This window comes from Tamandua tetradactyla, chromosome 4 (assembly GCF_023851605.1).
Source record: "Tamandua tetradactyla isolate mTamTet1 chromosome 4, mTamTet1.pri, whole genome shotgun sequence".
In the NCBI taxonomy this organism is placed as follows: domain Eukaryota; kingdom Metazoa; phylum Chordata; class Mammalia; order Pilosa; family Myrmecophagidae; genus Tamandua; species Tamandua tetradactyla.
Genome location: NC_135330.1, coordinates 195,550,285 through 195,564,572, shown reverse-complemented (window position 1 = coordinate 195,564,572; position 14,288 = coordinate 195,550,285). Strand labels below are relative to the sequence as shown.

General features: G+C 46.6%; 1 long non-coding RNA gene across 1 annotated transcript in view; it reads left to right on the top strand.

Annotated features, from left to right (window-relative positions):
• The window catches only part of LOC143681711 (uncharacterized), a 133,166-nt gene that overhangs the window by 118,358 nt on the left and 520 nt on the right, over nt 1-14,288 (top strand). Inside the window, exon 3 of the long non-coding RNA XR_013174797.1 lies at nt 14,008-14,062. This is a non-coding gene — a long non-coding RNA (uncharacterized LOC143681711). The remainder of the gene's footprint in view (nt 1-14,007; nt 14,063-14,288) is intronic.

The window sequence follows — 14,288 nt, the reverse complement described above, 5'->3', positions numbered from 1 at the left end:
TTATAGGATTTTAAACTGTTAATATTCTTTTTCAAAGAAGAGCATGAAATTCACCAGTTACTATACCTGTCCCCGATATGGCCTAGAGAGTTTGGGCCTCTCTAGAAAATATTTTTTCCTTATTAACTTCTTTTTTAAAATATTTTTATTGTGATATCTTCATGCACCATACAGTCCATCCAAACTATACACTCAGCTGCTCACAATATCAGCACATACTTGCTTGTTTATCACCATGACCATTTTGGAACATTTCTATCACTCCAGAAAAATAAATAAAGAGAAAAAAGAAGAAAAAGCTGTATGTGGGTTCCAAGACAGTAAATAAGAAGGAAAAAAAATTTTTTTTCTCTAACATCTATGTCTCTGTATGCTTGCCATGGCAAATATTTGCATTGAATGTTCACATTTAACCTTTTCTCTTAATTATTTGAATTCAGGTCCTCTTGGGCTATTGTAGTATGTATATATGGACGGATGGATGAATTTTAGGTGTGTGAAGGACGACATAAGTTATCTTTTGTTTTTCGATCATTTTGAAAGTTCTTGGCTGCCTAGAATCTAAGATTAAGCCAGCAGTTGCATTTTTGGCGCTGTCTCTTCACTACTGGTTCTTGATTTACTACTTTGGATCTTTTGGGCCTAAAACTTTTCTGGGTCTTGTTGGTCTGAAACGTTTTGGAGTTCTCCCCATAACAGCAATTTTTATTGCTTAATGATGTTGCAATAACTATCTTAGCATCCAAATTAGAAAATAACAATAATGCTCTTGACTTTGTTTATATTTGTTCTGTTTAGAATGATATTTACAATTTTATTGCATTTTTATTATTTGAAGTTTATAGGATATTATTACTTTGGTGTTTGACACCATTCAGTATATAAAACCATAAAGTTTGAATAATTACCTGGTATATTTGGTTGAGTCCATAGAAGGTTATGCAACCATTGTGTAACCCTTTAAAAACTTTGGCAAAATGTTTTTTTCCCTCACATTTAAACTATTGTTTTGTAACGAAAATTAAATTAGATAAAAAATGCTTCTTTTCAAGGGCAGGCTTCTCCATTTAGCCAATAAAGAATTTGTTTGAAAATAATCCCCAGCTTCTAGAACTACTAAGGATGTAAGATTTTCCCCCTTTAATTAGTAGCTTAGTTTTTTTTTTTTTTGCCAATGCCAAATGCAATGTGAGCTCAAGTTTTTTAGTTCAGTTCTAAACTTAGAACCCGTGATTTTCAAGTGGGTTCTAAATTTGGCAGAATGTCTTCTCCCTGCCTAGTAGCTGGTGCTCTCCCATTCTTCAGAACCCGCTTTTTATTTTCTAAGCAAGCAGTACCGTTTCCTTCATCTTTGAATAATTTTTCCATTTCCCTTGCGTGGAATACCAAGTGTGATGCGACCTTTTTTTTGAGACTCTAAAGTAAAATACATATAGCAGCGTTTTGAAAGAAGAAGGAGGGCGGGGAAGGTCAGGGGAAAAAAAGGTCCTTTTGCTTGCTTCTTTCTTACAGTGAGAAGATAAATGCTGTATGTCTTAGATATCAGGTTACACCAAGTTTGTGTCTAGATTGGTCAAAATTCAGTGCAGACACTACTTTTTCTCCTGCAGGCTCTTGCCTGAGCACCGAGGAAGCTGGGCCACCACCAGAGAAGCGCATCCCGCCGAGCCCTGCCGCAGCCTGCCCCTGGCCAAGGGCCCCGCGGCGCCCGGGGCAGACCAAGGCACCAAGGCAGCGCAGGCCCAGGCCGCCAGGCGCACGGCCCCTGGGGGGCACAGGGAGAGCACGACCCCTGGGGGTACAGGGGGCACGCGGACCCTGGGAGGTGCAGGGGGCGCACGGGCCCCGGGGGTCCAGGTCTCCGGGTGCAGATGGGGCAGGTGGTGGAAAACAGTCACTTCCTCCTTCCGCGGGACGCTGGGGGCCGGGTCCCGAGCTCGCTGTGTGACCCGCTCGGGCCTCTCACCGTCACGGTCTTTGCAACTCCCCGCCCCCCTCCCGTTAGAGCCGCTTTAACCTCGAAATAAAGTGACCCCGGGGAACGAAAAGGGGCCTGCAGGAAAGGTGACGTGGCCCCCCTCCCCCGGGTCGAGCCTCGGGCGCCCGGTGGCACTCCCGGAGCAGCGTGCGTCCCGCGGAGCAGCGGGGCAGTTTTCCCACGAGGACGTGGCGCGGGCATCTGTGCCGGCACCCCAGCCCCGGACGCCGCCCCGCGCCCCCACCCCACCCCGAGGCCCCCCCGCGCCCCCCAAGTCCCCACCTACACCCCAGACCGGCCGTGCCGGCCCTTCGCGGCCGCGGCCCCCTGGGAGCAGGAGCAGGAGCAGGAGCAGGAGCAGGCTGAGCCTCTGCGAGCCCCCCGGAGCGGCCCTGACGGTCCTGTCGGACAGGTTCTCCCGCCTTGGCTTTCTCCTCCTCAGTGCCAAGAGGAGAGGCAGCAATACTTAAGATGGTTCCCACTCCCAGCCTGCCTGGGCATGAGGCCTGCTGACTCCCAGCGGGGGCTGCCAGCAGGAGGACTCTCAGGGAGCACCACCCTCGCGCCCCGGGGGTAGCTGTCTCCCTCCCCACCCTGCAAGTGTGCTGGAATTCCAGGGCCCTCCGCCGTCCCGGACAGACTGGGCTTGGTGTGGCCCTCCAGCCTCGAAGGGAATGCAGTGAAGGGAATGCGGCAAAGCGAACCAGGGCGTCGGTGCTCTGAGGACGAACCCAAAGGGGTTCACATCAGCCTGGTCCCAGCCCGCAGTCTACCTCGTCGGGGCACCGCGAAGGGCTGGCACTTGGCATGTCAGCGCCACCGGGCAGGCAATCCCACCCCACACTGCCAGCTGCTCACCAACACGCTGTCCATGTGGCCTGGCCTGCAGCATCTCTCTGCCGGCCCTCTACCGTCTGTGGCAGTGTCTTCATTTTAATAATCCAATGGAAAGAGCATTAATCAGGCTAGGAGCCAGGAGTCTAGGGTTCAAGTTTGAGGTCCTCCGTGGGTGATGTGTGACCCTAACATGGCAGTTCCCTTTTCTGGGCCTAGTTCCTTCATGTAAAGCCTCTGGATTGAACTTAGCTGTGTGCTGAAATTCCAAAACCCTTCCTTACCACCTGCCTGGTAAAATAGTATTTTCCCTACAGTTGTCCCTGAGTAGCTTTGGTCAAGCTATTTCTAGGGCATCGAGACCTGCACCCTTCCTGAGTGAGCTGTTCCATCTTATCCTTCAGCCTTACTGATTGGAGATTTACTATTTTGTTTCCCCTTTATGAATCTCCCTGTATTTGGAAAGTCCTCCGGTGCCCCTGAGTGAAGTAGCATGCGCCCGGGAGCGCCACAGCGCTGCTCTCCCTCGTACCCTGGTGGCACCCCGCCGTGGGCTGTCCCCCGCAGGGGTGGCAGGCGGAGCTGATGCGCTGGGGGCGGCCGGCCTAGAGAGGGGCCCTCTTGTGTTCTGAGTGGAACGCCTCAGCTCACGTGCATTTGAGACGTCTTCCCCCAAGGAGACGTCATCCTCCTTGCCGTATGAATGCTGGCTCCTTGTTTTTGCTCATTTACAAACTTTGAGAGAACTTTTGCTGTTAACCTGCCTGGTTCTTTATCTCCTGAGAGAGCCCTCACCTACAGAGTTGAAGATTCCACTAGCAGTTCCACTTCCTTGTGGTTTTTGAAATGGGGGGGGGGAGAGAGAAAGGAAGGAAGGAAGGAAGGTATGAAGGAAGGAAGGAAGACTTCCCCACACCCCTCTGATAGCTGGGTGGGGATGGCAGCTGGTGGCGGGGTGAGGAACTGAGTGAAACCTAGCATCTGTCCTAGCGCTAGTTTTCGTAGCAGGTTACACAGGAGTTGGTGGAGAATTGGACTCCCATCCTTCATATTTAAACGTTCACTCATGAATTGAGTGGCTCCTTTCTGCCAGGCACCAGGCACGAAGCTGAGAAAAGCATTGAGTAAAACACGCTTTGACCTTCAGGGACTTACAGACCCACAGGCTGTAGACCCACAGACAGCGGCAGGACTGGGTGAGACTGTCCAGAGAGGATGAGTAGTGGGACAGGACCCCCCGGTAGGGTGGGCAAAGAAGGCGCCTCGGAGCAGCCATGCTCCTGCTCAAAGGCACGCAAGAGCCAGGCGGGTGGAGGGTGATGCTGGCTGAAAGAAAAGGGCGGAGGGCAGTGGGTGAAGAAGTGTTCCAGGGCCTGGTGGGTTCAGGTGGCCGGGGCTCGAGGAGAGCAGGGGGTCATAGAGAGTTGTTGCAGTGGATGAAAGCACATCTTTATAATTGTACTATTACCTCTAGGTTTGTTTTTTTGTTTTTTGTTTTTGGCATGGGCTGGCACCGGGAATGGAGCCCGGGTCTCTGGCATGGCAGGCGAGAAGTCTGCCTGCTGAGCCACTGTGGCCTGCCCTATTACCTATAGTTTTAACTTAGGGTTCACTGGGTAGTGTAGTTTCATGGATTTTTTTTTCCATTAGCACACATACAATCTAACATTTCCCCTTTTAATTGCATTCGGATCTCTATATATGTCAGTTCTGTTAATTGCATTCACAGCACTGTGCTACCATACCACCGTCCATTACCAAACATTTCCATCATCCCAAACAGAACCCTGAATATTTTAAGCCTTAACTTCCTATCTCCTATCCCCACCCTGTCCCCCTAGTAACCTATATTCTGGATTCTGTCTCTGAGTTTGCTTATTCTAATTACTTCAAATCAGTGAGATCATACAATATCTGTCCTTTTATATTTGGCTTGTTTTTTAAAAAAAAACTTTAATTATGAAATATTGCATATATTAAAAAGCATTAAATTTCAAAGCACATGGTAACAAGTAGTTATAGAACAGATTTTAGAGTTTGGTTTGGGTTACTGTTCCACAGTTTTAGGTTTTTCCTTCCAGCTGCTCTAAGACACTGGAGACCCACATACAGGGGGGTTTGAAGTAGGAAATATCGTGCTCATGCTAGCATATTTACCTGAGGGAGGTTACCTGGAGTTTTCTAAGTCTGAGGCCCAGGGGCCTTCACTACTTAGAAACTGTGGGCGCTGACCGAGCAGGAGAGGCCAGCGAAGGTGGCACCTGGGAAATGGAGGGGAGAGGCGAGGTGGGGCCACAGACCAAACAGGGGAATCCCTAAGACCTGCCGATTTATCCACTGTGGGGAGTGAGGGGAAGGGGCCAAAGATGAACGTGCAGGTTTCTGGCTGGAGCAACTGAGCTAGAAGCAACCGAGAGTTTGGAAGGGATGATGGTGAGTGCAGAGGCCAATGAAACCCCAATTCTCATCCACACCTTCAAGTGGTTGCAGATTTCCAAGTCCGGGCGCCCCCGGGACCACCCGGAGCAGGCCTGGGAATGTGGTGGGCGTCCCGGGCTTGCTCGGCTCCCTCACCTTTGGGTGGGATGAGGCCACCTGGTCTCCTTGACATCCATTTCCTTCAGACAGCTTTCCGCAGGGAACCGCATGGCTGGGGTTTTCCCCTCATTTCCCACACTGATCCCAGCAAGGGGCAGTGCTCCTCAGTCTGTTGCACCTGTCCTTTCACTGCCGTGGGGGCAGCGCCTTGCGGTGGAGGTGGGTTTTAATGCCAAGGCCGAGAAGCGCAGGCAGGGTCCCACGCAAGGTGTTAGGAAAAGAGCTTGGGCTTTGCAGCCAGATCAGCTGGGGTTTGGATCCCAGCTGGGTGATTTTAGGCAACCTTAATTTCCTCATCTGTAAGACAGAGAAAGCGGCATCTACTTCGAAGCCTTGTTGCAAGGCTTTTTCTGAGGCAAAGCATTTACAGAGCCTCGCAGGTAGTCAGCGCCCAGTGAATACCGGCTCCTGCCTCTCCATCCATGGACATTTGGGCCGAGCAATGCAGCCTTCTCCCTCTGACCTGCCTTTACTTTTACCAGCTGGCTTCTTTCTGGTTGTTTTTTTTAAAGCATTTTGTTATGCAGTTATCTTTGATGGAGAGCATGGGAAGAGACTTACATTATAATTTTAGAGGAAAACCAGGATACAAATCTATATGGATGGTACGATACCAGTTTTGTAATGGGTGATGGAATTTACAGGTGATTTTAAATTTTTCTTCTTCATATTTATATTTCATAAATTTCTCTCTGGAGACTGTGAATAGCATTCTAGAGTGCATAAGAATAAAAATTAAAAATATTTGCAATCATCGTCATTGAGCGATAGAATTATGGGCTATTTCTCTTTTTCTTATTATTGGCTTTTTAAATTATTTGCAGACAATAGAGAGAAGGGAAGAGAAGAGAGAAAGCGGGTGAAGGGAGAAGGGGAAAGCATCAGAATTAAATCTAGGAACTTTCTAAGGCAGTGAACGTTTTAGCCTGAAAGAGCACTTACCGGTGTCGAACGTGAGTCCTTCCTCAACTGCCGGTACTGACCTCTGGCTGTGACAATAATGAGTGTCTGCGGTGGCACATTTAAAACTGAGAATACTTTATTTGAGCTGAAATACCAGGCTAATGAGTAAGTCAGAAGCTTCCTTGCCTTCCAAGAGAAAGTCTTTTTTCTTCTCTTTTTGGCCTAGGCACTGAACTTACAGCAATTGAGTTCTGACTCTAAGATGCACTGGCAAAGTGGAGTCTCGGTAGAGACTCAAGACCTGTTTCTTGAGGGCCGTGGCTTTATGAAGATGGCAAATATTTTGTGTCCCAAAGACTGAGTCTGCTTGGCCAGCCTCTGTCCTTGACTCTTACTGCCCTAGGCTGTGGCGGGATTGTCAGCTCACTTCAGGAGAGTCCTAGCCTCTGCCCTGATTCCCCCGCCAAATCTTTTGGCTTTGGAGATCTGTATGTAAATTCTTTCTTCTTACCCCTTCTGGAGATAGACAGCCTGGAGGCCTTGCCTTTAGGGCCCGCCACCCCCTCCAGCCACTTCCTTAGCCCTTGGATAGACTCGGGGAACCCTGTCGTGTCCAGGGGAGCCGCCCCTCTCCGGCCCTGCCTTAGCGCTGTGCTGTTGCTCTAGCAGGTCCTCTTCTGATCTCACCTGTATTCTTTTGCTCCATCAAAAGAGACAGAAAATCCCATCTTAGAGAATTTATAGCCACATGCAAATTTTCTTTGAGACTTCTCATTGTCATCAGCAAACACACAGCATTACCATACTCAGGCCTAGGCCACAGCTTCTGCCTGCAAGGCATGTGCATTGCTTAAGGTAAGGTTAAAAAAAAAACGCAAGAGGAAAAAGAGCCACTAGACTACTATTATACCTCTTTTAAAAAAGATAGGCAAGAAACCATGGCAATAACCTCACAAAAATCCATTCTTCTGCTTGGAATGAGATTATTGATTTCCTTAGTTACTCTTTTTTCCCTGAAGTGTTGAAATAAGTGCCTTTTGATGCTTGGGCTTGAGAAAAACTTGTTCCCCAAAGCCACTTGGCAAGTATAAATCCCAGGAACTAGGTGTTCTAGGCAGTGTGTGTGTGTGTGTGTGTGTGTGAAGCCAGGGCTGCTATGGGAGAGGAGAAGGGGGTGAAGGGGAGAGGGAGGGGAGGTGGGGGGAGGGGGAGGGGAGGGGGAGGGCAGCACTGGGCTGGAGCCAGCCCTTCCTTCCTGGGCCTTGCAGCCTGTGCTGTTTGTCCAGGCTCACCTCTCCCACAGCGCTCCTGGTGAATCTGTAGTACCTTAGCAGATCAAAACTGGTTTTATGCAAATCCAAAACCTCCATTGAGTTCCTTGAATTCAGTGAGCACATGTTTTGGTGTTTAAGGTGACTTTTTCTACCAAGGACAATACATTTTGGAGCAGTGTACAAACTTTTGTGCTATATGGTAGTATGTAGGAAATCATGTTTTAGCCTCAAAAGCATCTTTGTGGATCCACAAATGCCAACATTTAGAAACTTGCTTTTATCGTTTTGACTTTAGAGATTTCGAAAGGATACATGAATTAAATAGAAATATACTTACAAGCTTACAGGCTATAAAAGCAAAAAGTCTATTAAAAAAGCAGTTCATAAAAACATCACCCAAATCAGCAGGTTAGGGACCAAACTAGAGTTGACCCACATGAAGTTGCCAATATCAACTGATTTTGCCCTGTAAAGATGACAATACATTTTGCTCCATGTCCCTAAGGCTGTCAGACAAGAACTTCATTTAACCTAAGGAAACAGGATTCTAGACATAGATGATTAAAATCGAGTATCAACAACGTGACAGGCATGGCATAGAAAACTGAACATGCTTTTTATATTCAACTAACATTGTGCGAAGGGTGCTGCAGACACAAGGATTGCTAAGAACGCAGAACCTGCCCCCAAGGGGTTTACACAATATGTGATCTATATAAGTTACAAAATATATAATAATATAGTATTACTTCATGCATAACACTATAAAAGTCACTGGAAAATGACAGTGTTCAAAAATAAAAGAAAGCTCATCCAGTTGAGAATTATAAAAGGTGGGCCCGGTTGGTATGGACAGGTTAGATGTTAGCAGACGAGCCTAGAGGAGAACTCCGTGCAAAGGAAACAGCCGGATCAAAGGCTGGGAGGAGAGTGCAAGGTCCAGTTTACCTGGAAATCAGGAGAGCAGTGGGAAGTAAAGCAAGAGAGAAATGTCGTGTTGGGGAGGGCACTGAAAGGCAGGGTGAGGATTTTGCTAACTTGGAAGAAAATGCTATAATTAAATGAAAAAGTTCTTAAGGAGAGGAGTTTTAAAAATAATCTAAAATGAAATAAACAGCCAATATCTGCTGCTGATTTACAGTGCTCCAGGCCATTTGCTCATTGGGTTCTGCCCTTTATGCACAGGAGCGAAGGGAAACCCGCAGCCACGCTTTACAGGAGCAGCTGCGGCTCCCAGAGGTCCATACATTTTGTCCAAGATGACACAGCAAATATGAGCTGTCGTCGGGGTCTTAACCCAGGGGCGTCTAATGCCAACGCCTCCCTCCTTAACCCCAAAAATAACAAAAGCCAGAACTAGAGTTGGGGGCAACAGACATGAAAAGAAAGGAATTGACGCAGAAAGTGCTGTGACATAGAAATTACAGAATTTGATGTGAGGGAAGGGGGAATTAAAAATGCTGCTGGCAATTGAGCCAATGGATGGGTCGGGCAGGGAAATCAGAGAGGCGAGGTCTGAGGACACAGTGAAGAGCCCAGGAAAAGGGTAAGGGCTGCAACACCCAAAGCTGAGGTCCCGAGAGAGCCTGGAGCCCAAGCGGAAATTTAGGGTGGTTTACAGAGAGAGGGTGGTTAAAAACCCCCTCAGCGTGGAGGCTGCCACCCTCACCGAGTCTCTAAGGAGGGGACAGGAGAGAAGCGAAGAGAAGGTGACAAGGACAGAGGAAAGAAGAAGGAAGAGCCCCAGAATCAACGAGAGGTAAAAGGTTTTAAAAGCAGAGGCCGAACGCTAACAGTCACCTGGTTCTCCTTTTAATTACACCGAAGAGTCCTTTTCTTCCTTAGGGAGAGGATAAATATGAACTTTCTATATCTCTACAGTTATATTATTTACATATAACATATAGCATATATTAAATATTTCCCTCTAGGAAGGACTGTCTAGAGTAACAAAGTCTGAATTTTAAAACATTAACTGAATCTCTGAGTCTTAAAGGGCCAAATTTCCTCTTTTAAAACGTGGGGGAATTTTGCTTCTAATTGTAAATGTAACATAAGTAGATTGCAGAAAACTTCGGAAATATTGAAGAGTGTAAGAAGAAAACGAAAATCACCTGTTATCCTTCCTCCAGAAATAAACACTACTGCCATTTGCAGCCCGCTCTTCCCGCCTGTTTCGGATTCATACGCCGGCAGCCCCCAAACCGGGAGTCTTCTGGAAATCGTTTTTCTCATAACAGGATATTATGAATATTTTTGCATGTAATTAAATCTAGTAGTCATAACAATTTGATAGTGGCAGGAGAGAATTCATCATAAGGGTGCACCAGAATCGATTTAACTGGCCGCCCGCTTTGGACATCTAGGTTGCATCCACGTTATAAATAGCACCACAAGCCATATTCTTATTAGTACCTTTGCACTTTTTATTTGTTTCTGGTTATTTTCAGAATATTTCCTAGATGCAAAGTCACTGGTCCAATGCCACGAAGGTTTTCAAGGCAGTTCCGCTTCTGAGTGTGAATATGAATTTGCTGGTACTACCTATGTTAGAATATACCACATCGTGCTCTCCCTTTCCCGCTTCCTTATTTCTCTTCTGGAAAGTCAAAAGGAAACCTCGAAACGAGGACCAGCAGCGACCTTTCAGGGACAGCCTGAGAGGGGTTTGGTTGTTGAAAACAGGGATGGGGGGCAGTCACGTGGCTGGGCCCTGTGCACTGGACACAGAAGGGCCTGGTGGCTGCACTGCCCCCTCCGGGACTCCAGCTACCCCGATGGCACTCCAGGGCTCCAGGCTCTGACTTGGGTGAGAAGCAAATCCAGCCCAAGGAGAATGAGACACTTGGGGCCGCTGAGAGCTCTCCCCTGGGCCTGGGGGCATCTCCATCATCTTTCCTGGAGGTCTCTGGCCTGGAACTGGGCTAACAATAAGTTAGCCTATCTGATATTTTGTGAGTTAAAAAGTTAATTGTTGATTAGCAGTGGCTCCTCTTTGTCTTAGGCCTCTCTGCGGCCTGCCTGGGCAGTCTGCAGGGCTTGCCCCTCTGTCCCTTCCAGTGGTCCCGCAGCATCGGCTCCATCAGTCAGGGCTGGGGTGAGGACCCGTGTGAAACACGTCCTCTTTCCCTGCTCTATGCCAGTGTTTTGCCAACTTCAGGGCCCATTGGATTGGGAAGGAACTTTTAAAATTAAAAAAGAAAAAAAAAAATCAGAGTCCATTTTCAGTACACACTTTTGTGTAATTGTATATATGTAAAATGCATTTCTTAGCATGGGTCTTGCTCAAATGCCTGGGAAGCCAAGGCTGTGAGCCGTGCATTTCAAACAGCCTCAGGATTCCCCGGGAATAAGAGGTACACTTGGTGTGAAGATGTGAACATGCTGCTGGGCTAATGACAGGGACGCCTTGCCACTCAGTGGAGAAAACATCAGCTTTCCAGGCAGAACGGGGTCAGGATTGTTTGCTCTCCTTGCTGTGTGACCTTGGACAACTTAAAGGATCTCTCTGGGCCTCAGTTTAGCATTGTCTGTACAGGAGATAAGCATCCTGGCTTCTTGGTGTTTCTGTGAGCCTTCAGGGAAAGAACCTATGCTCGACTCTTCGGAGACACACCTTAAATAAAGCTCGTTTTCTAATTGACCATTTGACATCCTCTCGGAAGCTCAGCCAAGCGCTCTAGTCCTCATTTTAGACCACAGGCTCCCTGTGATGTCACCAGAGATGGTTCTATTTCTCGTTGAGTTTAGTACAGAATTTCCCAGTCTGTGTTCTGTGAGAAGATAATAAGTGTTCTCTTTGAAAGGAATATCCCACCAAGAAAAGTTTACAGTTGCAGTTCACAGTCCCATGAAATACTAAGGAACCAGCTCAGGAGTCACAAACTTAAACCTGCAGAGGGGTCAGGCAGGTGCCATGGTTGGGTGAGAAGTCAGGGTACACATTACAGACTGGTGAGGACTATGGCAAACTAGAGTACACAGAGCCCCTTTTCAGGAGAAGCCAAATACCTGGATTTTTAAATGTGAAAATTTCCAATTAAAAAAAAACTACATTGGCCAATGAAATACATGCAGGCAGATAAGGCCATAGGGCTGCCAATTGGCTCTGTCTAGCCTTAACCACCATGGTTCAGCTCACACATTACCATCACCCCAGGGTCTCAAGAAAAATCTCTTTGGGTACCCCAAAAGTACTTCTTTAAAATGAGTATTTTGGGGTAGGCAACAGTGACTTAGTGGCAGAATTCTTGCCTGCCATGCTGGAGACCCAGATTCGATTCCTGGGGCCTGCCCATGTCAAAACAATAAAAAAATAAAATGAGTGTTTTGTAGCAAAATAATAGCTATTGTAGGACTTCAATAATAGCCATTTCCAGCTAATAGAGAGGAGGCTCATTGTTTTCCCAAAGTGTTAAAATGCTGCTGACAACAGAATAGAAATTGGACAAAGCTAGCCAGTAGGTATTCCTTCATCTCCTCTTTCTCTTTTTGGTTTGGTTATCCAAACTGCTCATAAGGCATTTATTCTTTCTTCCCCAACAGCTTTATTGATATATAATTCACATAAGACTCACCCATTTAAAGTGTACAAATCAATGTTCTTTTTTATATTCACAGGGTTGTGAAGCCAATACCATACTCTACTTCTAGAATATTTTCATCCTTCATAAAAGAAACCCCATACCCTTCAGCAGCCACTCTGTTTTTCCCTTCCCCCCCCCAGCCCTGGCAACCACAAGTCTACATTCCATCTCTAATTTTCCTATCCTGGACATTTCATATAAATGGAATCATATAATAGGTGGCTCGGTATGACTGGCTACCTTTACGCAGCATAATGATCTCAAGATCCACCCATATCGCACCACATATCAGAACTTCCTTCCTTTCTCGGCTGTATAATATTCCGTCGCTGAGTAGGCCACATTTGGCTTATCCACTCATTAGCTGATGGACATTCAGGTTGTTTCTACTTTAGGACTAATACCAACACTGCTGTTGTGATGTGTTTGCACGTTCTTTTGTGGACATAGGTTTTCATTTCTTAGGAGTGGAATTGCTAGGTCAAATGGTAACACTCTGTCTAACCTTTCATAGAACCGTCAGACTGATTTCCATAGTGGCTGCAATATATGAGCGTTCCAATTCCTCCATATCCCTGCTCACACTTGCTGCTGTCTTTTTTTTTTTTTAATAGCCATCCTCACGGGTATGCAAAGACATTTATTCTTAAGGTTTACTGCACTTTTAACCTGGCAACTGAATTTGAGCTGTTGATGAGATTACTGAGATCAAGTCCTAAAATAGTGATCTTTTCTGAATTTAGATCATTTTGTAAAAAACTCTAATGAGTTTTTTCCTATTTGTACCATTCTTTGACTAACTAGAGAACAGCTATCTTATTAAAGAAGGATTTGACCCTTTTTCTTACTAACCAGTTCTTCCGATTCTAGAGCAAGTATTGGTATAAATTAGCTCTGGTTCCATTTCCTCCACTTCAGCCATCAGTGCTGCTCACAGCTGAAGCCACTGATTTCCCCACCTGCAAGCTCCACTCCTGCCAGAAACCCAGGCTGAGGCAGGAAGGATGTCGGCAGCTGGAACCAACCTTCCCCTTCTCCACACACCGACAAATATACCCCCACCCCTCCCCTCCGCCTCTGGCCTCCCTTTTTACCCATCTTTTCAGCCGTGAAACATCCTTTCAAGTTAGAGAAAGTGTCGGTACCCTAATTCAGCGTCAGAAAAACTGAGCCGCAGGTCTTAGTGGCCCCCAGAAGCCCATATGTGGTGGAATTGGGGTTGGAACTCAGTCTTCTGACCTGTAACCTTTTCCTAAATTCCTCCCACCTTTATTTTCGCCACCCTAAAAAAAAAGTTTTCACTATGTGTAATCTTTAAAAAAAAAAAAAGCTTTTCAGTATGTGTAATCTTTAGAGAAGGTGACCTGGTCAGACATTTTGGTTTACTGTTTGTTTCTACTCCTTTTCAGAAGCTGGCCCTTTCAGCTTGGGAGACAAGGGATTCATGTAGCCTGACTTTAGGGACCACTGCACTAGGAAGAATCCCCTGTCCTATAGCCAACCCAGACTTACAGCCCCCTGTGTTCACTCTTTTTTTTTTTAGTATTAGAGTTAAATTTCAAAAGTTGGTTGGAAGCAGCCTTTGGGTGGACAGTACTTGCAGTTTTCTGTGATGAATTCTCCTCTGGTTTGCCATGGTTCATTATATCCAAAAAGGAATAACCTTGGCCTATTTAGGAACCGATAAATACTAAAACTATATGTATTTCTCTACCTCTGAGATCCCCCAACCCTATCTCTCCCCACTTTTACGTTCTTTGAATGAGGTGTGAGTGGCATCTTCCCTAAAACTCACATCATCTTAATTATTCTATTTTCTTGCCTTCTGATTTAGACAGACCCAAGTGCTTATCTCCGAAGATGGAAGAAGATTAAAACAATAACTTGCAGTAAGTACTCTTTCAACTATGAATTACTTTATTCAGCAGACTTTATTTAGTGCCTCCAATACGCAGGCACCTTGCCGGGTGCTCAGATGGGAAGAGTAGGGGGCCTGCCTTTATGGGGCACCATGGGGCAGGCTCACAGCCTGTGTAGGGAGCAACGAACAGAATGCTGCGGGAGCACAGCCGAGAGGCACTTCACCTGTCCTGGAAGGGAGAAAGCCTGCTTCAG